Source organism: Triturus cristatus, chromosome 1_1, assembly GCF_964204655.1.
Source record: "Triturus cristatus chromosome 1_1, aTriCri1.1, whole genome shotgun sequence".
Lineage (NCBI taxonomy): Eukaryota > Metazoa > Chordata > Amphibia > Caudata > Salamandridae > Triturus > Triturus cristatus.
This window is the reverse complement of record NC_140579.1, coordinates 943233957-943260400: the sequence shown is the minus strand read 5'-3', so window position 1 is coordinate 943260400 and position 26444 is coordinate 943233957. Positions and strand designations below refer to the sequence as shown.

The 26444-nt window shown below is 45.0% G+C and overlaps 1 long non-coding RNA gene across 4 annotated transcripts in view; it reads right to left on the bottom strand.

The window, feature by feature from the left end:
• LOC146871327 (uncharacterized) overlaps positions 1-26444 on the bottom strand; it is a 230566-nt gene that overhangs the window by 96062 nt on the left and 108060 nt on the right. For 3 of the 4 annotated variants that reach the window (XR_014980987.1, XR_014980988.1, XR_014980989.1), the window contains exons 4-5: positions 24437-24523; positions 16010-17794 (exon numbers count right to left, since the gene is read on the bottom strand). This is a non-coding gene — a long non-coding RNA (uncharacterized LOC146871327). The remainder of the gene's footprint in view (positions 1-16009; positions 17795-24436; positions 24524-26444) is intronic. The other variant, XR_014980990.1, reaches the window with a different exon arrangement.

The window sequence follows — 26444 nt, the reverse complement described above, 5'->3', positions numbered from 1 at the left end:
CGTCTACGTTCTCTCGGGTGATGCTCCTCTCCTCCCGCGTGGCAGCCCTATCCAGATTTCGCCATCGGGGTTTAAATACTTGGGAATCTTCATAACATTAGACCCTGTGGCCCGTTATGCGCGGAACTTGCTCCCCCCACTTCAGCGACTAAAGGCCGACGTTTTGGGTTGGCGACGGCTTCCGCTTTCACCGCTCGGACGTGCGGTGTTTAAGATGATGTCACTACCACGATTCCTGTATGCACTACAAAACACGCTTGACGTTATACCGGCCCGCTATTTCCGTGCGGTGGAGAGTTTGCAGAGGCAATTGTTCTGGGACGGGCGATCGCGTATCGCTCACAAAATTGACACTCCCTTGGTATGATGGGGGTATTGCACTCCCCGATATTACGCGATATTATTGGGCGTCCCAACTGGCGGCGGTGAATCACGGGCTGTACGGACCGGCCCTGAACCCGGCGTTTGCAATGGATAAAATGCTATTGCCTGGTGGGGATTACAATAGGGCACTCTATTCGAAGTCTCCCGGGGTGCAGTTGACAGGCCCAACAAAGATAGCAGTACGTGTGTGGCATGCTGCGAATGCTGCGATGGGATGGAAGGACCGCCTGACTCGAGCGACCCCGCTGTATGCTTCGGAAACGCTGGGCTGTTTGTGGAAAACAAAAGGATTTGAGAAATGGGATCTGATTGGCATATGTAAGGTGAGTGATTTTTGGGTGAAAGGGAAGTTTAAAACGTTTGACATGCTGAAAGTGGAATATAAGCTGACCGATAGGGAGTACTTCCGGTATGCTCAGGTCCGCCATGCGTTGTTCGGTTTTTCCAGATGCTACTGTTATCCCGGAATATCCCCCATTGGAGGACAGGGTGCTAGATGGCTACATGCCTGACAGCACAATCTCCTTGATTTATAAAAAGCTTATAAACGACCGGGCGGACCTGTTGACCCACCTGAGGGAGGTCTGGGTAGCTGACGGTTTGGTATTACACGATTAGGACTGGGTATCGGCGGTGGCCTCCCCGAGGGAGGTGGCAATTCCGGCTCGCCTTCGGCTCGTACAATTGAAGATACTCCATAGAGTGTATGTCACTGGACCCTGCCTGATGCGCATGGGTCTCTGTGGATGGTCTGTGTAAGCGTGGCTGTGGTTTGCTGGGTACTTTCCTTCACGTTATGGGAATGTCCTGAGGTGGCTCGCTTTTGGAGTCGGGTGCATGCGGTAATGGAAGAGGTCACACACGTTGCTCTGTTACCAGAAGCTAGAAGGTGTCTGCTGAACGTATGGGAGCCAAATGACTATGATGTGGCACAGACGCAGTGGGCGACTTTGGGGAACATGGTAGCTAAACGAGACATCGCACAGTTTTGGGGTTCTCAGGTCACCCACGATCTTGGTGTGGAAGGAGAATATGGACTGGTGCATGTTTAGAGAAAAGACGGTGTATGTGGCGAGAGGCAAGCCCAGGAAATGGTCCAAGGTGTGGGGTCCGTGGAATTCTTATCGCGGAGACATCTGCGCCCCTCCTCTGGCGATAGTATTGGATGTTCCTTTGTCCACCTAGCCGAACATTCCTAATGTGCTATGTGATGAGTATGTTACAGTTTGACTTTTTCTCCACTCCCGGCCCCCCCCCCCCCCTCCTCTGTCGCAGACTATTCCTGATTACTCTATGGAGGGGACTTTCCTACCCCGGGGAGCACGTACTGATACTTCTAAACATTTCACACAAACAAGGCAATAAGAATTATAAGTTTTAAATTAAAAGCTGAAACGGTCTTTATACTGGTATTCGAATACAACTGCAGCCTTCACTTAGAGTGCGGACGGACTAACAGGGTCTTTTGATTGACATGTCTGTATAACGATGAACTAAATCTTCTCGTACTATTCAGTGGCCGGCCCAAGTGGTTGTAGGCCCAAGTCTGTAACTCTTTGAAGTCAAATAAAGGTTTCTTTATAAAAAATAAAAAAATAAAAATCTTCAGCCAAAGTCTTAGACTACACTGACCAACTACAGACAGATTGTGAGGAGGATAGAGAATTCGTTTGTACAATCTACACACCAGCATCTTCTACCTCCTTCCATACCCCTTCTAAAGAAAAGCCAGTCTCCCCCAGGGAGACACCATGAACAGCAATGGAGCTCCTCCTTCTCATCTTCCTCCAGCTCCTCAGACACTTAGAGGTCAACCTTTAGATCCTCAAGAGCCTCCAGCTCCAGAACAAAGTCATCCCACAAATACAAGACCAGTTCCAGCTCTGGATCCAACAGATCAAGGAAATGCAGACGATGAGAGTCTAGTGCCTCCTTTGAATCTGGATCACAACTCTACTCTACATCAAATTCCTCTTCCAGGTAAGAGGCCTACTCCAGGTCAAGGACACACTGCAGGATAAGGTCTCGCAGAAAGTCAAGCTCCTGGCTCCAGCTCTGCATCCTAATATAGAAAAAAAACCACAGGAGTATAACCCATAAACCACACGGAGATCTGGGTAGGTACAATATAAATACAACAATATCTCAGCCGGATTCATCAAGACTGGTTTATATTTGTATGTACAAGACATTACAATTAAATAAAAGGCGAGAGGCTTCAAGATATTTCTTAAATGTGCCCTTGGGCATCATATATTTTTAGAAGATCAAAAAGTACACACAACAGTTGTTACAGCACTGTTGGGCATAAATGCCAAGGCAACCCGAAAGAAAAGTGCACATAGTGCTCGTGACAAGAAAGTAACGGCGCAAGTGACAACGTGAAAGAACACCAAAGCGTATGGCGCAGGAGAAAATACAAAATGTTGGATAAAACACAACTCCAACCATTACTCTTGTTTGAAGACTAAGTTGCAGTAAGGCTTGATAGAAAACAGTGTTTAGGAAGAAAGAGCGTCAACCCTCGCCAAGATCTTAAAAGTTAAAGGACCAATATTTGCCAATGTTAGAGAATATTCATGCTTGTTAGCGTAGACAAAGACCAGACATTCACTCATGTTTTGATATGAAAGTGGTCAAGTCTTTGCTTGTGTTGGATAAGACAGAGACTCAACCTTTGCACTTGCTAGAAAAGACAGAATCCCTACATTTGCCAGTGTGTGAGAAGGCAGAGGCCACCGCCTTGCCAGAGCAGATTCAGGCCAATACCTCATACATTTTCAGTACCTTTAGAAGTGCAGTTTCTAAATAGAAATGGGCTTATGTCAATGGGTGTTTCTAGGTGCATGTCCCTCCCGAAACCCCCTCCTTACGCCTTAACCACTTCCCATTTAGAAGTAAATATTATTCTTTTTTAGCCACTCCCCTAGGTTCCTCACATATTTACTAATAAAACCTATGCCTACATGTATGGAGACCTCCGGAACGAGGTGGAGAACTGTCTAGAAAAGATAAGGCAGAGGTCTCTGCATGTAGGTTTGTAGTACAGGTCTCGTAGTACTGTAGCACTACTAAATGTACGTCAAAGTGCTAATAGTCATCTTAATGCTTAATTTTTTTTAGGAAATATTAAAGTCAAAAGCACAATAAGGTCCAGCATTCATCTGTTTTAGATAAAAACCAAGAAGCATTCAGTGCTCATTTCAGAAAGTATGAGTATAACCATGGCATGCTTACTGATGAACTCAACCATAGTAGAAAAGATTGAGAAGATCAATAAACCAGCGATCTAACCTTTGGTCTTTTCGAATATAGCTCAGGTCCTAGATATAGAAGTGCTGGGAAAGACTAAAGAAACTTTCAACAGTGGCAGATGAGATCAATATCTCATGCTTGCCCATGTTGAACAGCAAGGCCCAACCTTCGCTCACATTGAAAGGCACTCCAGTTCAATCCTTGCCATCACCAGTGTTGGAGAACATGGATGAATGTCAATCTTCTTGAACACAGGCAAGAGTGGGACATCTATTTTCTTTGTTGGGGACAAATGAGTTACAAAACACTTGCAAGAAAGAATCAATGGCCAAAACAAACATATTGAAGACCAAGGCTCATCATAGTCCAGTGCTAAATACCAGAGACAAATATCTAGGTTTAAGAACACTCAAGTCAATATTCTGATGAAGACTGATGCACCACTCTTGCTCGAGTTGGGAGACATTTGATATCCAGTTCTTGCATTTGTTTGAAAAGAGACTAATGACCAACCTCTGGATGTATTGGCAAACACGGTTTTCATTGCATGTATAGAAGGCTGTAGTCCACTCTTGTATTAAAAAAAAAAAAAAAAAAAAAAAAGCCTAACCCTTGGCTGTTTTGAAGAAAAACAATACCCAGATTGTGCCTTTGTTTGAGATGCTGGCTACTCCGTTATCTCCAAAAATGGAGAATGAAGATAACGGGCATTTGCCATGGTTTAAAAAAATAAGTATGCCCATCCCAAGCCTGTGTTAAGAGAAACTGCCACTCAAAGTAAGCTTGTATGGATAACAACATCCAATGTCCACATTTCTTGAACATGACAGAAGCCCAAAGATTTCCCACCATAGAGAGGACGGAGGTCTAATGTACCTTCACAATGGATAAGACTGTGGCCCATCCGGCACCTTCCTTGGAGAAGACGAAGTACTATACTCAATTTTAGGAAGACTGAGGAAGAATGCTTGTCCTACTTGGCCAAGGTAAAAGGCCCAGTCATGAATTGCACAGTTACAAATATCACCTTTTTTCCGAGAAAAACTTCAGCGCAGACCTGTGTGTGTGTATGTATATATATATATATATTCACTGAAAAAACCATAGGTTTCAGGGGTGTTATAGTTAGCTGGACTTTTCACTTGTACAAAACCATTGAAATTCCCCCGTTATAGTTAGTTCAGCTAACTATAACTCGCGCGCCCGCAATGCACTGCTGATGACGTCACATATTACATCACTCATGACATGGTCAGTGACATCACTCATGACATCACTGATGACATCTCAAATGACATCACTGATGACATCACTGATGACATCATCCAGTGAATGTGTGTTATTCTGAAAATTAAATATGTTTTATATATGTATATCTCAAGGTCGATGGAAGAATAAATGAGTATATAAGTGTCTAAATGGATGATTTGTTTTTGAAAAATTGATTGTGTAACTGACTGATTAAGTGTATCATAGTGAATACATGGCTTAGTGAGTAATGTTTAAATATGTAAATATCTGTATCAGTCTCTCATTTTGTGTATAAGTGGCTGCATGGGTTGGTGAGTAGCTACATGGGTGTCTATATAGGTTATTAGTTGGTTTTTTGAGTATCAGTCTGAGTGTCTGCATGGTTCGGTGGGGGTATTACGTAGTGCATAGGTGCATGAATGAGTGACTCACTGTTTGTATGTGTTGAACACAGTATGTGTGCAGGACTGTATGGGTGGATGAGTGTGTGTATGGGTGTGTTAGTGAGTGAATGACTGTCTCAATAGTGTCTTTATGAGTAACTACATATGTTTTAAACTAGTATATGTGACTATTGGTGTATATATGTGAGTATATGTGAGAGTGAGAGATTGAAAGAGTTCCTGTATGAATAAGTATGTGTTTCTATAAGTGATTGTTTAAAAGACTAAGTATGTGTAAGTTTCCGTAGAAGTAAGTGTGGTGGTGTGTGTATAACTGTATATGCAAGTAAATGTATGTTTGATTCTTTATTAGCATGAGTGACTATGTGTGTGAGTAACTCTATGGATGAGTGGCATTGTGTAACAGGATGTATAGGTGTATGAGTACATATGATGAGTGAGTACATGTATGAGTGACTGTATTGGACTGTTGGTGAATGAGTGGATGTGTATGTGGATCTTAGAATTACTGAAGAGGTTGTTGTAACTGGTATTGGTATGTCCATTGTTTTGAAAATTTTAGTCTCTATTTTTGAATGTGTGTATCAAAGGTTATATTAGGGTGAGAGGAGGTCTGCCACTATCACAAGGATGATGTCATCAGTGATGTCATCAGTGATGTCATTTGAGATGTCATCAGTGATGTCATGAGTGATGTCACTGACCATGTCATGAGTGATGTAATATGTGACGTCATCAGCAGTGCATTGCGGGCGCGCGAGTTATAGTTAGCTGAACTAACTATAACGGGGGAATTTCAATGGTTTTGTACAAGTGAAAAGTCTAGCTAACTATAACACCCCTGAAACCTATGGTTTTTTCAGTGAATTTCTGAGGTTTTTTAAATGCTAATTCCTAACTATAACGTGCCTGAAACCTATGGTTTTTTCTGTTAATTTCAAAGGTTTTTTAAATGCTAATTTCTAACTATGCCTACAGAGATAGGACATGTGAAGAAAGAAGAAAAAATGCACAGAAAGAAACAAAAGAAGTGCAGAAAGAAGCAACAGAAGTCCTCAAATACGAAGATAAGTGCAGGAAGAAGGATAACGTGCAGAAAGAACAAAAAGAAGAGCAGAAAGAAGCCTTGTTGCAAAATCATCCTGTACCCTCAACTTTTTCAGACGGATACTGGTGGTAACTGAGTCTGACTAACCAGTCCTAGAGCCAGTGCTATGTTAAAAGACACTTAGAATACAGTGAAAACACCTACATACACTAGGGAACATTATGCATTGGGGTCCCCCTGTGATTAGCCTTACCTCCTCTATAAGCCCCTAGTATATAATAGGGCATGGGGATTAAAACTACCTCTTAAAACAGGCCACAGGGCGTTTTTGCACACGTTAACTCAGGCCCCGTCCCCTCCTTTCACCATTGTGTAAACACACCCTGTGTCCGTTTTTAGTTGGGAGATTAAGTTCATTTGAGTCCTGAGGGTCCCTAGGGTCCAACTAGCCCACTAGGTACCTCCAGTAAGTGCCACAGAGCTGCGTTGCAGAGAGGTGTAAAAAGTGGCACGGCCTGGACCACCTCTCTGCAATGCAGCTCAGTAGCGCTTACTGGAAGCACTTGGTGGGCTAGTTAGCCCCCAGGGGCCCTCAGTATTGAAGGGAAATTATATCCCCAATTTAAAACGTGCCATGGTGCGTGTTTGCACACGTCACCTCAGGCCCCGTCCCCTCCCTTCACCACTGTGTAAACGCGCCCTGTGGCTGTTCTAAATTGAGAGATTAAGTCCCCTTGAATCCTAAGGGTCCCTAGGGTCACACTAGACCACTAGGTACCTCCAGTAAGCGCCACAGAGCTGCGTTGCAGAGAGGTGTAAAAAGGGGCTTGGCCTCAGAACACCTGTCTGCAGCGCAGCTCCCTGGCGCATACTGGAGATGCCTGTTGGGGGCGCGTTTGCAGAGTGCTGCATGGAGGGGGCATGGCCTCCGGCACGATGCCAGTCTTTTATTTATTTTATTTTTTTAAGAAGGGGGGCTGTGTGGTTCCCCTTCTTATTCTAATTTATTGGCCCTGATGACCCCATCCCCCAGGGCCTGTCTCCTAATTATATTTTTTTGACCCCAATCCCCAGGGCCGGCCACTGTTTATTATTTTAAAAAAATATATATTTATAGACACACCTAGGACATGCTGGACAAACCGTACGTACCTATCACCATGACGATTTGCGTGATATTCATTAAAAGGCGACTATGCATGCAATTAATCCACATGGAATGTATTTACACCACTAGTGAAGCTCTGACATGTCTGATGCTCTACTGTGCATAATGCCGGTAGACACCCTTGTCGTTTATTTATACAAACATGGGTAGCTATTGACGGGCACATTTAATACACATGCACACCAAGCCATTCAAAGGGGATTCGACAAAAATTCGACCAAAACTATGCAAGAAACCCCCCTCACAGTTAATAAAACACACATCCACTGCCGGATGTGTAATACTTTTTATTTTACTCTCTGGAAAGGGGACGAACATCACTTGCGAGTCACAGCGCGCTCCTGACAGAGCCCAATGCTGTGTTACACCCACCATTGCCTGCCGAGTGCCACACACCTCTGTATTGTATTCCACTAGCTAGTGCATATGCTATGACACTCTCTAGCCCATGTGCACTGTAACACCACCCCGTGAAAATGTCATGCCACACTTGTCTTCGCACGGGTTATATTGCCCCATCTAACGTGCCTTCCTCGATGCCTATGTTATAACGCACAGTGCTATGCCATACATATTACAATTTGGGATCCATATCTTTGTCACAGTGCATATGCAACGTTACACTCCCCAGCACATATTTTATATTACAACTTTAGAGACTAGTTAGGTTACACAACACTGCCCTGTGCATATTACACTCCAAGGCGCATATCGCATAGCACGCGCTAGTGCCTGTGCTATCTCGCGCTCTCCAATGAATCTGTCATTGCGCACAATGTATTGCATATTATATTTCACGCCTGGTTCATCTTATATCACACTTTTTGGTGCATAGTTTATACCATACACTATATCTAGTTTTCATTTTCAATCGTGCTCTCAGGACTATGTTCTATATAACACTGTGTTCACCTACCCTTTTCACGGGCATTACATTTTGCGATAGGGGGTGGAGGGTCAGGGGGTGTTTTTGCCAAGTGAGCCCGGAGTCACAGTCACTAACGTCTTCTTCTTCCTGAATAAAAGTGAGATTATGCTGCATACTTGTTCATATTTTAAGTAGTTTGCACAGACAAAATGTTTTAAAAACAATAAAGTTTCTAATACCCGCCTTCTCTGAACAGTTAGCTTGCTGCCCCATCCCCCTCATCCTCTGTTGTGTGAATCCATGGACTAGCCTCCTCCCTCCTGCCATGCATGGTCTGATGTGCTGCCACTGCCCTCAATTTAGTATGATGTACCAGTCCACTCCTCCTGCCCTCCATTGCCCAATTCTATGCCCCATCATTGACCTCCTGCTTAAACTCTGTGCTTAGCTTGCTGCCCCTATTCTCCTTCCCCCTGCCCTCCGATGTCTTTGTGCATGCCCCTGCTCCATCCTTTTTGCCCACCATGTTCCATGGACCTGCCACTCCGATCTACTCTGAGTGTTCTGTTGAGCTGCCACTCCCCTTCCACCTGCCTAGCATTGTCAGATGACTGTAACCTGTCCCTGCCACCTCCACCCTGCCTGTCCACATGCCATGCCTCTATCCTCTTCCTCCTGTCCTACATGGTCCATTGTACTGCCACACCCTTCTTCCCTCCCTGGTCTGTTGTGCTGCAACTGCTCCTCCTGCCTGCCCCGTGTGGTCTGTTGTGAGGCCCCTTCCCCTGAACTTTGTCTGTGCACAGGTCCTGACCCTCCCTTCTATCCTCCATCGTCCTTTGTGCATGCCCCTGCACCCTCCTTCTTGCCCATCATAGCCATTGTGCTGCCACTGAACCCTCCCACTTGCCATGCATGGTCTTCTGTGCTGCCATGGCCCCTCCCACCTTCCCTGTGTGGTCAGTTAGCTGCCCCTGACCCCCTCCCACCTTCCCTCCATGGTCTGTGTGTATGCCATCACAGTCTCACTGTTGCTCTTCATGTTGTGTCTTGCTTCTAGTGCCCATCCTGCCTGACCTCCATGGCTATCTTGCTGCTCCTGCCCTGCCCCCTTGCCCCCAGCCCTCTGTTTCCATGTGCAGACCCCTACTCCCTCCCTCCTGGCTTGTCTGTTCCATTGTAATGCCCCTGATCCGTCCCTCCTGCCCTTTATGGTCTGTTATGCTGCAGCCTTCTCTCCTGTCTGTCCATTATGGTCAGCTAGCTACCATTGCCTCTTGCCCCTCTGTTCTCTGTTGTCCATGTGCATGGTCCTGTCCCCTCCCTCTTGCTTTCTATGGATTGTTGTGCTGCACTCCCGTCCTGCATGCCCTGTGTGGTGTATTGTGCTGCTGCAAACCCTGATGCCTGCCCTGCAGGGTCAGTTTGGTGCACCTCTCCATGTCTCTCCTGTCCTCTGTTATCCAAGTCCATGTCCCTATCCCATTTCCTTCCATGATCCAATGTACCATACTTGCGAACATTTTGAACTTGGTAAGAGGGAGATTTTGAAAAAAAACTGGGGTATTGATTTTCCCCTTGGAGTTACATTGAAAAAGAGGATATTGTAGACAGGAGACAGATCAAATAAAGCCCATTTGAGCTTAAAAACATTGGACGTTTCCTGGCTGAATCGGGTCTGTTGGCATGTATGGTTGTACTACCATTGCCTCTTCCTTCTGCCCACAATGGTCTATTACATTGCCACAGCCTTGAAGGAGGGTAGATTTTGTATCACAGGGGGCCCCTGGCCCGTTCTGTCCACACCTGAAGTATGAGACCCTTGTCCTTGCCTTGCCAGCCGCATTTGTAGGCCGTATTAAATTGACCAGCGGGTCCTGTGTTGCTATATAATTATCCTGAGACATCCTTACCACTCAGCCAGCATAAAACCCCTGTGTAGGCCCTTCTGTTCAATATGTAGGCCTCTTTGTTAAATTGACCATAGCTCTGCAATTTTAGTGTATAGCAGTCTGAAGGCAGGTCTGCGAGGCCTTCTGCTCCAAACTAGTAGCCCCCACCCTACCCGAGTGCTCCGTGCTCGGTATCAAAGTTCAACATCCCCCTGAAGCTGTCGACATACAGTAGGCTGCATCCTGGACTGGTACTTGCTTCCTGGGCAGGTTTCCCGCTTTTAAGGAAGTGGCAACCGCAGAGCGTCAAGTTAGGAGAACTGAGGAGATTTTATACATGAATATATTGAATTCCTGTACAATACCCATTATTTTCTGCTTGCTCTATGGAACTTACGATAAGCGATTGGCCTGAGAGACTGACCTTTTCACCCAGTCCATTGTCAGCATTAAGTGGGTAAATGACGAAATGTCTGGTAAAATCTGCAGACGAAGCTTTTGGGTAGCATACGTAGGTAGATGTAGCGTGCAAAGGAGCCCACAAAATGATATAAAAAGGGAGCACCCACAGATATCGACGGACAACCTCGCCGTCTGTATGTAGGTTAACAGGCTGTGCAGGTTTTCCCCAAGAACTGGAAGCTCTTGTCTTCCTTTGCTTAAAAGGTCTTGCTCTGCTTTGCTTGAAGTATCTTATTCTATTTTACCTATATGAAATGTGATGTTATGTTTAACCATTGTTCTCTTTACTTTTGCATTTAAAAGATTTTGTATTGTAATTGCAGGAATGCTTGCTCTAAGAGTAAATGTGAGTGTCCCTAGGTAACATTTTCCTTGGTGTAACTTGTTTCTCATGATGCATTTATAGATGTGTTTTCTCTCTCTCTCTCTGTCAGTCCATTAATTGAGATACAGACAATATCATGACAGCTGTATGATTATCTGGATTCTGTATTTTGTACTTTATGTCTCTATTCTGCGGTTTCTTTGAAGTTGCATCTTCTCATTAAACTGCCATCGTATTCTGCCTCCAATTCCATGTCTCATATGTCTGTTTTCTTCATTTTTGGAGCAAGCGTTCCTAGGCACCCCGGCTCAAATTAAGGTGCCCCTTTTGTCCCTGACTCACTCTCCTGCTCAGTTCTGTGGTGGCTCCCGGGGCTCTGGGGACCGCCCCTAGCTTCCTTGACCCGTAATAGATCTTCCCTCCAACAGCCTCTCTTGCAAGTCCTGTATTGTTGGTTTGTTGCCCCTGCCCCCCTTTCCACTGCCCTCCATAGTCTGTTGTGCTTCCACGGCCCTTCCTGCCTGCTCAGTGTGGTTAAATTGTTGCCTTTGCACCCTCCTACCTGCCTTCAATTTTCAGAGTCCGTGCCCCTGGCCTCTGCCTCTCAACAGTATCCTAATGAACAACTAGATTGCTAACATTCTATATTTATTACAAAAGTGTGGAACGCCTGACATCTTGATGTAATCAAAACTGTAATACCTAGAGCATTCCTTTAGAAATTACATATATGAGAGGGTCTTATTGGCATCAAAATTATGGTTAGTGCTCTAAAAGACTAAAATAAGGACATATTTTCTGAGTTTTCAAATGGCGACAAAGCACTTTTAAATTGTTATCTTTATGTTTTTTTATCTAGTTGACAACTTGATTAAATGTTGCACTTAGGGGAGAGGATGTGGTGTTACTTCCAGAACTGCAGACTTTGCAACTGGGGAACCAGGTTGAAGTTTCTGCTTCAGCTCGACATTCTGTGATTCTGGTCAAATCACTTAGTCTCCCCATGTCTACAACCAAAATGAATTTGTTCTTGTGTGATGTAACCAATGCTCATGTAAAGCACTCCAATACCTGACAAGTCTGCACTATATAACACTGCAAAAACACAAAATAATAAGTGTTTTGCACACTTCTGTCATTGGGCTATATTTGGGCTATATCTGGGTGATTTTGGGCTACATTTGGGCTCTTTTGTCTCCGGTGGCCATCTTGGGAGATTTATTTGTTATGAAGTTTCCTAATTTCCTCATGTACTGCAGCCTCCTCAGTCGGAAATGCTTTCAGTTTTTTACTTTGATTCCATCATGAAGGTATTCAGATATGTCACACATTTGCCATGAATTCTGAATGTTAGCACTCTAGTTGCTCATTAGATCACTGTAGTAAAACTACTGTTCACCATGGAAGTCTGCTCCTGGTATTAAAAGTGCATGTTTCAGTCTGCATGTCAGAATTTTTTAATGAAATAGAAGAGGATTTGAGAAGTCACTCAAAATGTGCCCTCATTTTCTTTCTTCAGCATTAATCATAATTTCTATGGCATAATGAACCCCCTCATTGTGTTCCTTTTTAAATTAAATGTTTTAAGTGTTACCAGTTTATTCCAATCAAGATGGCTTCAGGTGTGCCATACTTTTGTCATAATGAAGACAGTAAGTGCTCTAGTTGTTTTTAAGAACATTCTTGGACATTCTGTCATTGGGCTATACTTGGGCTACATCTGGGTGATATTTGGGCTACATTTGGGCTCTTTTGTCTCTGGTGGCCATCTTGGGAGACTTATTTGTTATGAAGTTTCCTAATTTCCTCATTTACTGCAGTCTCCTCAGTAGGAAATACTTTCAGTTTTTTACTTTGATTCCATCAAGAAGGCATTCAAATGTGTCACACATTTGCCATAAAATCAGAATGTTAGCACTCTTTTTGCTCATTAGATCACTGTAGTAAAGCTACTGCTCACCAGGGAAAACTGCTGCTGGTATTGAAAGTGCATGTTTCAGTCTGCATGTCAGGATTTGAGAAGTCACTCAAAATGTGCCCTAATTTTTCTTTCTGCAGCACTAATCATACTTTTTATGGAAAAATGAACCCCCTCATTTTGTTCCTTTTTAAATTAAATCTTTTAAGAGTTACCACTTTAATCCAAGCAAGATGGCTTCAGGTGTGCCATACATTTATCATAAGTAGGACGGTTAGCGCTCTAGTAGTTCTTTGGAACACTCTGGAAAGCTGCAGTAGAACACAAAGGAATCAACTGACAGTCTCTGCCCTTGTTGGATGTACATGTTTTACTGAGAATGTCAGACTTCATTCTCACATGACTGAGAAAGATAATGTGAATTTACAGAAAATAAGCTCTCAGTTTAGCTTATAGATCACCTTCCAAACCTCTGTGGTAAAAGCATGAGAAAATATTTTTCTCTCAATCGGGATATCCCAGCAGAAGGCTTTTTCACATGGTGAAATCACCTTAGAACATACCGCAATTCCTAAAATGAGTATGGTACCATCAACAAATGATTTATAATGTAACTAAAGTCTTAAAATCTTCTATTAACTGCAATGCTTTTTAATGAGGTGCTATCATGTATATTGGTCCCAAGATGGCTGCCAACACTTCTTGGATGAAGTGCTGACAGCCAATCAGATCTCAGGATGAGATGTGTGGTTAGGCTCCGCCCACATATATATATTGATTTAAATGCTATTTTCTCAGGAACTACTGAACAGATTTACACCAGACCTACAAAAGGCACTTCCTTGACCTGAGGACTACCTCTGCCAAATTTCAAGTAACTCTGTTCAGCTGTTCGGGCTGTAGCTGTGTCTAAAGGTCCTATGGAAAAATGCATGGGAAAAACGCGTTTTGGGACCCCCCTTTTTTCTCAGCCCCCGCTTGACGAATCTCCCCGAGACTTTTAGGGTAGGAGCGGAGCGTAGCGCCCCACCTATTTTGAAAATTTCGCGAGGATTCATCGACCGGCGCCAAAGTTATTCCAAATAGAATGTTGCGGATTTCCTATGGAAACAGGGTCCTAACTATAACTATCTACTGGCGACCGCCAGTAGATAATATATATATATATATATACACATATATATACATATATATACACACACATATATACACACACATATATACACACACACACACACACAAGAAAAGTTCAATCCGAAGGGAAGAAGCGACACACAATCCGAGTAATGCGATTAATAACTTGTAAAACAACGCGTTTCAGCCGCAAGGGGCCTTTGTCAAGTTACTAGAGTGTAACACGGAAGTTGGTTAAATATCATGACGTCACAATCGACATAGTAAAAATACTTCGTAATGCCGGTTCCAGCACAGACAATACTTGAAGTTAAACAATAAAGAGTTTCAAATTGCGATTGAAGAAAAAAATAAATAAATAAATAAAAGGAGGTAAAACAGTGCTATTACACAAAAAGATAAAATAAATGTTAGTTTGAAACAGCCTAAATGACATATAAATAACTTGAATTGCATATGTGTCATGTGACCGTCTAAGGTATCCAAATATGTGTAATCACCCGCAATAGTGGTAAATGTGGCCTAATACCATCTGATTATTGTGGCACTGAATCCTAAATGACTGCCCTCGTTCATGAAGACTAAGGCTTCATGTCAGGCAGACAAGCATGACTCATTCATTTCTGAAAAGATGGAAACTCCGTTCCTGCTTGTGCTGGAGAAGACCTTGCCTGTTCTAATGAATAACATGACACAATGACCTCAGAGACTAGTGCAGAACAGCACCCAAACCTTATCTAAATTGAAGAAGGCTGTTAGTCATCATTTAGCAGAGCTAGTGAAAACAGACTGCAAGGAATAATGGTGTCTCCTTTGTTGAAGAAAACAGGAACCTAAGCTTTTCCCTTTTAAGGGAATACCCAGGCCAATTATTATTGTAGGCAGAAACTTGCATCTTTCCTTCATTGTAGAAGTATGGGGCCCCACTTCTTGGAGTAAGCCAGTACCAACCCCTTGCGCTTACTGGAGAGGCCAGGGAGTTCAGTGCTTGTAGAGGTCTAGTCACCAGTGTTGAGGAAGATTGATGCTCAGATCTTGCCCACATTGAAGTTTTAGGCCAAAATACTGCTTGCGCTGAAGGCACTGTCCCAATTCTAAACCACTTTTGAGAAAAAGGAGGTTCGGCTTCTACAAATATTGGAGACAACCAGAGGTCTAGCTATAGCTTATGCATGATATCAGTTAGACTCTCCCCTTATTTATGGTGGATAATACTGCTACCTAATCATCGCCTGTGCTGGAGAAGACTGAAAACCAAATCTTTGTGTTATTAGAGGTTGGGTTCAACCTGTACCTGTAATGGAAAACAGAGCTCCAGTGCTGTTCTGTGTTGGGGAATGCAGAGTACAAGGGCTCATGCTCAAGCATGTAGCTTAAGTGGCAACACCCAACAGTTATAATTAGAGGCTGACGGGAAATCCCATGCACTCTTTGACTTAAGTTGGGGACAAGAGCCCAAGCATAGTGAACAGGACTGAAAAGTGTCTTCATAGGCTGGTACCTGCTCTGAAGCACAGACTCCAGATAAAGATAACAAGAAGCAAGTGTTGACCCTAAAAGTTGCCTTACAGTCTCGAAGTCCAGTGGCAGTTAAGTCTTCAGGCCCCCATCCAGGAAAGTGATGAACACCTAGTCCTCTGCAAACGGAACAAGCATGAAATGCAACCCATATTAGATTCACATAATGCCACTAAAAATCAGATTGTTGCCTAAAATAATCCCTCAGTGGCCATGTCACACCTAGTGACATATCAAAGTCTCCAGCCAAAAGAAAATATTCACAACCTAACATATGTTACAGTATTTTAAGCCAAAGAGATAACCAGCATTGGGTAACCCAGTGCAACCCACTGTCCTCTCAGCCTCCGCCAATAATCTTATTCCCCCTTCTGGAGCTCACCAGGCTGTGGATGCACCAGCACGGCTCATTCTCCTCCAGTCTTTAGGCACATCTCCCTGGTCCTCTACATCTACTTCCTCCTATTCCAGGGGCATGTCCAGTTTTGAGTCCCCCTCCTGGTGTGGATCCTCCGGATAAAGTTTGTCATGTTATGTAGCAAAGTCACGATCATGGCTAGGTTCTAGATTCCAATCCCCTTCCAGAATCAGAACCCCAGGTTAGGAGCATATTCGCACTCACATGGTAGAAGCATGTCCAACACCTGATCACTCTTTCAATCCAGGCTGTGTAAAAAGTCTTGTTCAAAGTTATGATTTTCCGCCAACCCCTCTTCCAGGTCTTGATCTCGCTCTGTTACTATATTGTTAGAAGGCTCAGTGTTACTCCACTTTTCTCACTCCAAAGAGCCATCTCCATTCCCTACCTTTTCATAGATACAGTCTAGTTCCAAATCAAAGTCCCACTCTAAATCAGATTCCAAACCACTATCCTGCTCGCTCCAATTAAAGTTCCAAATCGCTCCTGGTCAGAACCTCGATTCATGACCAATTCCATGTCACGGCCTCACTCCAGGTTACAGTTTTGAACAAGCTCATCATTCAGCAGATGCTGCAGCAGTATGGTAAGTACTCCCATATTGGGTGTCTCACATGCCATTGTTTTGTTATCCTTCCCATGTGACCCTCATCACAGTTCCTTAATCCCTCACAAACCTACCATTAATTATCCATCTCATGTGTCCTTACCGATAACAGCTTCGAACGGCTCCCCTGTCTCCAAACACACTGATGTTGAAGACTCTCCTGTTTTGCAGAAGAAATCTGTCTTGCATTTGCTAATATCTGAGAAGCCAGAAGCCCAAAATCTGAACATTTGAGGATGTGGCGCTTCACGGTCCGCCTGCATTGGAAAAGACTAAATCAGTCATCTGTTACTAAAATGAAGACTGTTGAGTAATCTTCCAACTTAGTGGTCCCACCGATGTTGAAAAAAACAAATTCTCAAAGCTTAACTGAAGTGGAGAAGACTGGAGTTAGTTTCACCAATGTTGGAGAAGAATTAAGAACAGTGGTGTTTGATCAAAAAGACAGTTGCCCCAATATCACCCCTGTTGGTAAAATCATTGCTCTTACCCACAATAGACAAGACTGAGGAGCAGTTGTTGCCTTTGCTGTAAAGTACTACTTTACAGCATTAACCTTCATTGAAGGAGGTAGATCAACCACTGACCATACTTAAGAAGAGAACAGTTCAACATTCACTTTTTTCAGAGATACCGAAATCCCACGGCTCCTGCGTGGTTAAGAGGACACAGCGCCAGCACCCCCATACATGGGAGAAGGCTGCTCCCCAGCACTCTGTCAAGAGTTGATGAAGACTGAAGCCCAAAGCATGCCAATGTTGAATAAAACCAAGGTCCAACATTTGCAATTGCTAGAGAAGATCGAAGCTCAACGCTCAACCTTACTGAAAAAGATTGACGCTCAACGCACACTGGTGTTGGAAAAAAATAGCTGTCCAGCAGTCACCTAAGGTGAGGAAGTCAGATGGCCCACGTTCAACCGGAAAGAAAAGACTGAAGTACAAAAATCATCCCCGTTAGAGAAGACATTTGCTCAACACCCTCTCATTTTGGAGAAAACTGGATTGGTATCAGCAGGTAGCGAACACCAGTTGTTACTGGAGCACAATCTAGAGAGGTTGATGAGCAGTCAGCAGCCTGCATCGGCAAATGTCCAGCACCCACAGCCATCCATGGTTAAGGTATGTGACCCAATCCCTTTACTGTGGAGAAAACAGAAAGATGTCAGCCTAGGCTGGTATTTTATCCCAAACTAAAATATACAGGTTAAGAAGCTAAAATCCAGTGATGCTCTCACTGCACTCACACTACAAGGGCAGCCAGAATCTCTCAGCCCTCCAGCCTCAAAAACTTGAAAAAGCAGGTACCCATCAAGGTCATAATTTCTTTATTCGATTTATAAAATATACCATAAAGACAATCTTTAGACAGGCTCTAGGGAGGTGCAATCGGTACCACTGCACCGGGCACTGACTTGGGGTGGGGGCGCCAAGTGTGTTGTTTTAAAAGCACTTGATTCCACGTTCCTTGTACCAGCAATTTTCAGGCATCAATGAACATGTCAGGTTAACTTTGTGATTATTGGTCTTCCTCTAGAGAGACCGGAGCTTTGTCTCGTAGTGGAAGTTTTGACTCAACATAGCGCAGCGCAGAAGGTTAACATGCCTGCTGCAAAGAACTTGACCAATCAGATCACAGAAGTGCATATACTATTAATAGGTCAATGGGTTATCGCTTTTGTCAGAGATCCTTTTGTTACTTGCAGTTTAACTGTTAAAATCCTATTATAGAGCAGTGAGCCATTAACGTCAAAGAGCTGCATGCAAACTGCAAGGAATATATTAGATACATGTTTTTTTGCCCAGTCTTTCCTTATCCTAATAAAAAAAAGGGTCAATTTGGTTAGAAATCAATTCTTATTAAAGAAAACCCCTCACAATGCTGTTACATTTTAAATTCTGAGGGGCATATGTACAAGACCCTTTCGCCACGGGAACGTCACTTTGTGACATTCCCGTGGCGATAGGGGTCTTGCCTTATTTACAAGGCAGCGTTAAGCCACTTAATGTGGCTTAACGCTACCTTGTAAATAAGGGCCCCTTTCACGCAATTCTTAGCCTGAAAGGAGTTGGCAGTGGGTGTTGCACCCACAACACCCATTGCTTTTGACACTGCCCCCTATTTACAAGGGCAGCGTAAATAGGAGGCAGCGCCAAAATTAAGACCAGGGTCTTGAGTTGGCGAAACGAGGAGCAATGCATTATTGCTTCTCGTTTTTTATTTTTCCATGTGTGCTGCCTTGTGCAGCAAGGCAGCACACATGGAAAAAGCCTTGGATTGTTTATGTACAGGAAGGTCCCCCTTCCTGTACATAAACAATCTTTTTTTTTTTTTAAATGTCATTTGTGACTTCCATGTGTGCTGCATTAAACATTAAGTGACGAAATGGCATTTAAAGATTCTTTATGATGCTTTATGTACAAGAATGGTGGCCTTTCTGTACATAAACAATCTTTCCCTTGCACGCAGACAACCTTGCACTATGGTTCAAGGGTGCCTGCGTTGGCTAAGTGTAGCGCCAGCACAGGGGGAAACGCAAGGCTGCACCATATCGTTGTAAATATGGTGCAGCCTTGCGTTTCTGAACTGGCGGAGTGAGGTGTTAAGCCATGGCGGCTAACGCCTCACTCTGCCACTTCCTTGAACATATGCCCCCGAATTTGTGCTTTTTCCAGACCAAGGACTCAAACCATCACCTGGGAGGACCTGGCTTGGCAGTTCGGGCTGGACTGTTCCCATGAGGCACAGGGTCAAGACTGATTTGCATATGGCCAGGTCTAAACTGGGGTGGCATGGTGAGCAAAAGAATGATGGATTTAACCCAGATCTCTTGACTGGGGGTGAAGGTTTTGATTTGTTCTGCATTCCGTCCATCAATTGTGTCTTTTGCCTTGTGCAGCAAGGCAGCACATATGGAAAAAGCCTTGGATTGTTTATGTACAGGAAGGTGGACCTTCCTGTACATAAACAATCTTTAAAAAAAAAAGCCATTTGTGAATTCCATGTGTGCTGCATTAACGCAGCACACATAGAAGTGACGAAATGGCATTCAAAGATTCTTTATGTACAGGAAGGGTGGCCTTTCTGTACATAAACAGTCTTTCCCTTGCACTCAGACAACCTTGCACTATGGTGCAATGGTGCCTGCGTTGGCGCTTCCATGCTAAGTGTAGCGCCAGCGCAGGGCGAAACGCAAGGCTGCACCATATCGTAAATATGGTGCAGCCTTGCGTTTCTGAAGTGGCGGAGTGATGCGTTAAGCCATGACGGCTAACGTCTCACTCTGCCACTTCCTTGAACATATGCCCCTGAATTTGTGCTTTTCCAGACCAAGGACTCAAACTATATTGCCTACCCGTATGGATGACGTGACTCCTACACCTTGTAGGCCTCTGTCTGATGTAACATTTCCTATACACTGATTTACAAACGTATGATTGTCTCCGTGCAATGTAGGTGTGATGTAAAGTGCTCCGACGCCTTAAACTAGTATGAGCGGTGCTATAAAGCTAAATGAATCTAAGAGACAGTGGTTATGGAAACTTTGATGGGGCACTGTCAAATGGTGGTAGTGTGGGGATCCGTAGCGAGGTGGTCATGAGGGGGGGGGGGGAACAGCAAACATTGTCACACTGGGCGCCACCAGTGGTAAAGCTGGCCCTGAAGACAATAAAAACACAACATAAAGGATAAAATGCAAATTCATTGTACATAAATCAAAATAGAAGCCATAATAAAATACCCAGCGCAACATACCCAAATATTGAGGCAAATAAATATTATAATAATTCATTTTATCAGTCTGATCATCGTATTCCTCATTCTAAACGCGCTATTTACAAACAAGCAACCTGGTAACAAGTTCTAACATCCGGCAACATGTGTAAATATAAGAGCGGGGCTGGCTTGTCTAAAATTCTGATTAACATATCAGCTTTAAAAACCCTTTGCACAAGCGTAAATAAAAAGGACATATAAAAACAAAGTGCATAATATCTTGAACAGATAGATCATCACACAGACACGGAATACTATCTCCCTCCTTAGCCCAGCCCTTAAGAACTCGTAACAGGTTATACCTAAAACGGGTCAAAAAAAGGCAATAGTGAGCAAGAGAAAACCCCAACCCAAACTGACTTGTTCCATGAAACCCAGCTCTCAGACCAGCAAAGTCTAAACAGAGAGACTTGCTGCTCTGTTCACAACAAATGCTTTATTAGCTGAAAGAATGGCATCATCTATAGGGGTGACCTGATTAGCCAGGGGCAGAGAGCAAGAAGAAAACCGAAGCTCCATTAGTTCCGCCACTCCACCCTCACCAGTAACCTCCCTAATCAGTGCCATAGAGAAGGCTGGAACTGTCACTCACCATCTTCTCCAAAAGACATAGAGCACACCATATGTTTCCCATTGAATACCTCCGATACATCTTTCAGTTCCTTGACTAGAGCCACATCACTGAATAGATGCAAAGCCAACTCCCACTCTAGATCCTCATGTAGTACACACTCTACTACGCATTACAGTTCAATATCAGGGTCTCGTTCCAGCAGCAGTGACCCCAGCAGAACAGGGGGGGGGGGAAGGGGACTTTCACTTACTCCTCTCTTCCCCTTTGAAACCTAATCTAATGTTGATCTGCACTTACAACTGCCTTATTCACAGATTTGAACTCACATATTGTGAGAAGTTGGCCTGGTATATGATGCTCACTAGTTAAAGTGATCACCTTGTACCATGCCAAGCAACCCTTATGGTGTGGTTGTAAGTCAACCTTTTTGGACTAGCTGCCCTAGTGGTAGCGTAGGCTAAGCAGTCTTTGAGGCTAAACTCGTGATGCGTGTTAAGCCAGCTGTTTTACCAAATGTAACCCCCTTTTATACCAATGAAAGGACACCACACAGATATATATTCAAAATATATATGTATTTATTTCTCAAAGTAACCCCTAGTCTCTTTATGAGCACAGGAGCACAAATCGTCAAACAAGATTATCACAGAATACACAGAAGTTGCACGTTATATGGATAGGCCCTGGTGGCCACTCAAACCATATACTAAAATAGTGGTATAAGTACCACGAACAGAAAAGGGAAAAGGCCTAGGGCCTCTAGAATCGCTGGGCCTACAAGGAGCTAACGTCAGTTAGTGACCAGGAGGTCCACGGGTGGCGTGTGCAGAGCAAATAGTCACACGCGTGCTCCCATAGGTTTCAATGGGTGCGTAAAAAGTACAAAGTTACTGCAAAGGAGATCTTCCGGGTTGACTAGGAACTTAAGATTTGGAACACAGGCACTAGAGATGTATTACTACACATGGGCACCGGAGTACCAGCTTTACCTCACCCACAGGAAGCGGGTGCATAGGCCTCAAAGTGCGTCGGGTTTCTTCTATCTGTTCCGTTGAGCCTGGGACAAAGATGCTGCAGGCGGTCGGTCCGGGAGAGATGCGGTGGATCCAAGGGTGGATCGGAGTTGCAGAAGACCTGAAAGCAGAGGGGACAGTGTTCACAGTCACTAGCCAGTGACCGGCGTGGCACCAGGTAGGTACCAGGCGATGTCGGGTGCAAACAGGTGATGAGGGGTAGCTTGTCTCCGCAGCCACGTGGTCCCTGAAGGTCGACGACGTCCAGGAGTCGGCTCACGAGCTGTCCCACGCAGGCTCTCGCTGTCGGCGGTGTCGGCGACTTGGTCGAAGCAAACAAGCCTTGGCAAAAGCAATTGCAGGAGGATTCGGAAATCAGCCGTTGGTTCTGACCAGCAAGGTCAGAGGGATTGCTCCTTTGGAGAGGAGCAAGGGCCAGTCTGGAGCAACCAGACCAGCGGTGTTTTTCGTAGAGTTCGTCGCCAAGATGGCCACTAGCCAGCGGCCAGCAACCGGTTAGGCGCGTCGAGTGGCAAAATGCAGAAGGGCCCCACGCAGATCGTGGAGATGCTGGGGGGCTCACCTTTGGTGCAGATGCTGCTCGGGTGTTGGGCTTCTCAGATCCCAAAGCACAACTTGGAGGGAGCCTCGGTTGTTGCACTTGTCAGCTTGTCGTAGTCGTTCCAAGATGGCTGGCTCCACGTGTCTCGGTGCCTCCACGGGTCTCCTCTTTTCAGGGACTGTGGATCGGGCGGTGAGAGGTCTGGAGGTCCAGGTCTTGTCAGTCTCTGGGCTCGGGCTCCGGCGGGAGGCGGCGGCAAAGCAGACGTTGATTCGCTGGATGGTGCTTGCGTTAGCAAGGTGGTCACTCCCTGACCACAGGGGAGATTGGCTTCAGTCCTCTGTGCGGCAGAGCGTCGAAGTTCCCGTCTTCTTCTTAGTGTTAAGTTGATTCCAGGATGTCTGAAGTCTTAGGACACAGCTCCTACCTTTAAGCGGATTCTAGGGGCCGGACTACCTGCTAGGTCCCTCCCTATGGGTGGGACCAGGAAGGGGGGTGGTTACACCCCCAATCCTTTGTCCAGCTCGCCCCAGGCCCGGGACTGGTGTGCCCCAGGACCGGTTTGAACTGGCATATGCACCGAGGCTCCTTGTGAGCCACAGGCATGTCTGGTTTCTTTCAAGCCCTACCTGACCAATACACAAAATCCTGTCTGGGGTGGTGCACGCACCTCCCCTGGCAGGAAACCCTTTGTCCACACCTCCCAAGCTGGAAGGACTCCCAGCAGCAGGAGGGCAGACTTGTGTCTGTGGTGGTAGCATCCATTTTGTGGAGCTGAGGCTATGTCTGATTTTACCCGGGTTTCAGGTACTGTACATGTCGTGTCCCTCTAGAAGGGTGGAATGCTAACCCCGTCGCCAGAATTGGCGAGGGGTTAGTATTCCAATTCGTATGACACCTTACTCGACATGTTTTGATAAAGCCAAACCAAAGATAGCATTTAACCGCGAGGTTCATAATGCACTTAAGAGTATATGGTATGACGATATCTGGAAACATTAGAAGGAAGTTGTTCCGACCACTGCAGACAGGCTCAGCTCATGCCAGAGCACCATCTCACATGGAACCAAGCACTCTGCCTTCAGGATTGTTAAGGCCTGCCATAGGAGTGACTTATAGGTTACCAGGTGTCCTATTTAAGGTTAGGTATAGGTATACTACACCTAAGTAAGAGGTGGTTACACCAACTTACCCCAGCTGAGTGATCAGCCAGTTGTGTCAAATTGTTAGGCCAAGCCTGGGGTGGCATAATACATGCTTCAGCCCCTGGCAGGCCTTGGGTACACCAATGCCCTGGGTACCTAGTGTACACTGGTACAGGGGCTGACAGGGTGATCCAACCAATTGGGTATGTACCTAGGGTACATGGAGTCCATTTTAAAGAGAGAACAGCCAGGCTGAGATCCTGAATAGCAGGATCTCAGGCCAACTAAGTCGAAAAACCAGCTAGACACTAGGCAAAAAATTTGGGGGTAACCATAGTCAGATATCCACCTTCCTACACATGTTGCACACAGATCTGCACTTATTCACTGACTTGCTCATCACTATCTGATCACTGCTCCTATTCATTCCATCCAGATCAGCTGCAAGGCATAAGCAGGTGCTAGGCACAAGAAACCAACTGTGTAGGAGAGCAGGTGGTATCCATGTTCAAGACAGATAAAAATTGAGGTACTATTGTAAGTAATAGCCACATTTTCAGAAAAAAGTAACTGGGTATGGAGACTAGCTATCTAACATGGAATGCTGATCTTACAGTGCCCCAGCTGGAGATGTAAAGAAATGACCTGCGTAATCTCACTAAGGCTGGCAGACATCTTCTCCAAACTGTTGCAAATAAAATACAGATACTTACATGCGTTTGGCAGCTCAGGGTAAAACAAAAGATAATTCAGCCATACTGCATACCAAGGAAATGTTGTAAATCATATTACAAATAACCCTGCAACAAAGGCAAGACAAGGACAGACGTTTAGGCTAGATCACTGGGTTCTCTTGCCCTAGTCAAAGATTATGCAGCTTGTAGTAATGAATGTGGCTTGTGCAAAGCAGACAAGATTCAGTGGAAAACAGTTATAAAGTATCCATTACCAAGAATTGCTGACCAAAGCAGCTAGTAAAAAGTGCCAAGGCATGTGGCTGTAAATAGTAACTTAGAAACGGCTCCTAAACAGTAGGTGCGCCATTGGGCTTCTTCTCTTGGTCCTGGGGTAGGCTGTGGCTGCTAGGCAATACCTTGAGAGGAACAGTTGGTTATCATTAGTTTCCCATGGCCCTGTGTACTACTGTAGTGGCCATTGGTTAAGTAGTGTGGGCAAATAGTTAAGTCTTATTCTATGGGACGATGTTTTGAACCTCAGATGTTCACTCAGGAAAAGCCACTTTCCACTGGCAAAATATAAAGTAAAAACAGTCACAAAAGACCAACACAGGAAAAAGAAGGTCCTAGTTCCTTTGGGGGCCGTGGTACTGTTCCAAACAGTTTTACAATGATTACACGGTAAAGGTACTATGATGTAAATAATATTGGTGTGCATCATCAATGCAAGTGTGTTGTCTCAATTGCCCAGAGTCCTCAGAAACCTGCAGAACATTTTGAGTCAGTCTGTTGGATAAAATAGCCCTCTGACTTGTTCCGCTGTGCTTTCCTGCCTTAATTTTGTGTTTTCGGGCTTGGTATTGATCCCACCGTTTCATCACACACTCAGAGATGTTCCACACATTGCTACCTCAATCCCTTCCTGAGTTTTAAACATGAAAGGTGGTAGAGTAACCATGATGCCCAAGACCTGCAGCAGGTTTTCCAAGCAGACAGTCCCTACCAGCACCTCACACAAAACCAGGAAGATTTCCATTTAAACCTCTCAATAATACCTACAAAATCGTGACATGTTACTGTACTCCTTAGTTCAGCCAAACATTTCCTTTGAAAAATTCCCTACTATCCTAGCTAACGTATGCCTTACTTAAGTTACCTACTAATTACAGGAGACTAGTACTTATGACTGTTGGACTACTCTTCCCACTCTTTCAAAGAATGTATGCATCTATGCAACAGCCTTCGCATACAAATTATCTACCCAAGACTCCCACACACCAGTGGTTACTACTGCTCAACCTGATGATACATCCCAGCCTGGACTCAATAACCTCGTGCCCTTATTCATCGTTTAGTCCAAACACAGCACTATATTCTCTTCCATATTAATCCTAACAACTTCCCCCAACAACTTAAGCTACCCTTATTTGGTCCCAAACAAAACTGACATCAAAAACATTCTGCACCAACCTAGCATACACCAATGTCTCATCAACGGCCCTTTGACCCTTCTGCTCAACTCTTTCTCCGTGGCTGTTGTCCAAACTGTATGAATATTCCAATCTCCTCTGGTAAGACAGAAGGCGGCACAGGCACATCCTTTTGTTTTCAGACATCCTACATCAGCGGTTCTTAACTAGGGGTGGGCAGAAAACTACGCTCCGCCAGCATGGCAGATAAAGCCAGCCACTCCTGCTCACCGGCCCGGTGCCCGCTTCTGAAAGCAGCCAGGCTGGGGAGAGCCTCCCCAGGCCCCCCCCCCCCCCCCGACTCCAACGCCCGGACACTCAGCTGGCTTGCAGGACAGGGGTGTCCCGCACCCCGGGGCCTGCCGGACGGAGCACGAGCCCGGTCCCAGGTCCGAACCCTAGCCAGGCCAGGGAGAGCCTCGCCGGGCCCTGGTGGACCACCTTACCCAGTGCCCGGACCCTCGGCTGGCTTGCAGGACAGGGGGCTCCCACATCCTGGGACAGAGCACAAGCCCCGGGACCGGGCCCAGCTTCCCTACCCTAGCCAGGCCCGGGGAGAGACTCCCCAGGCCCCG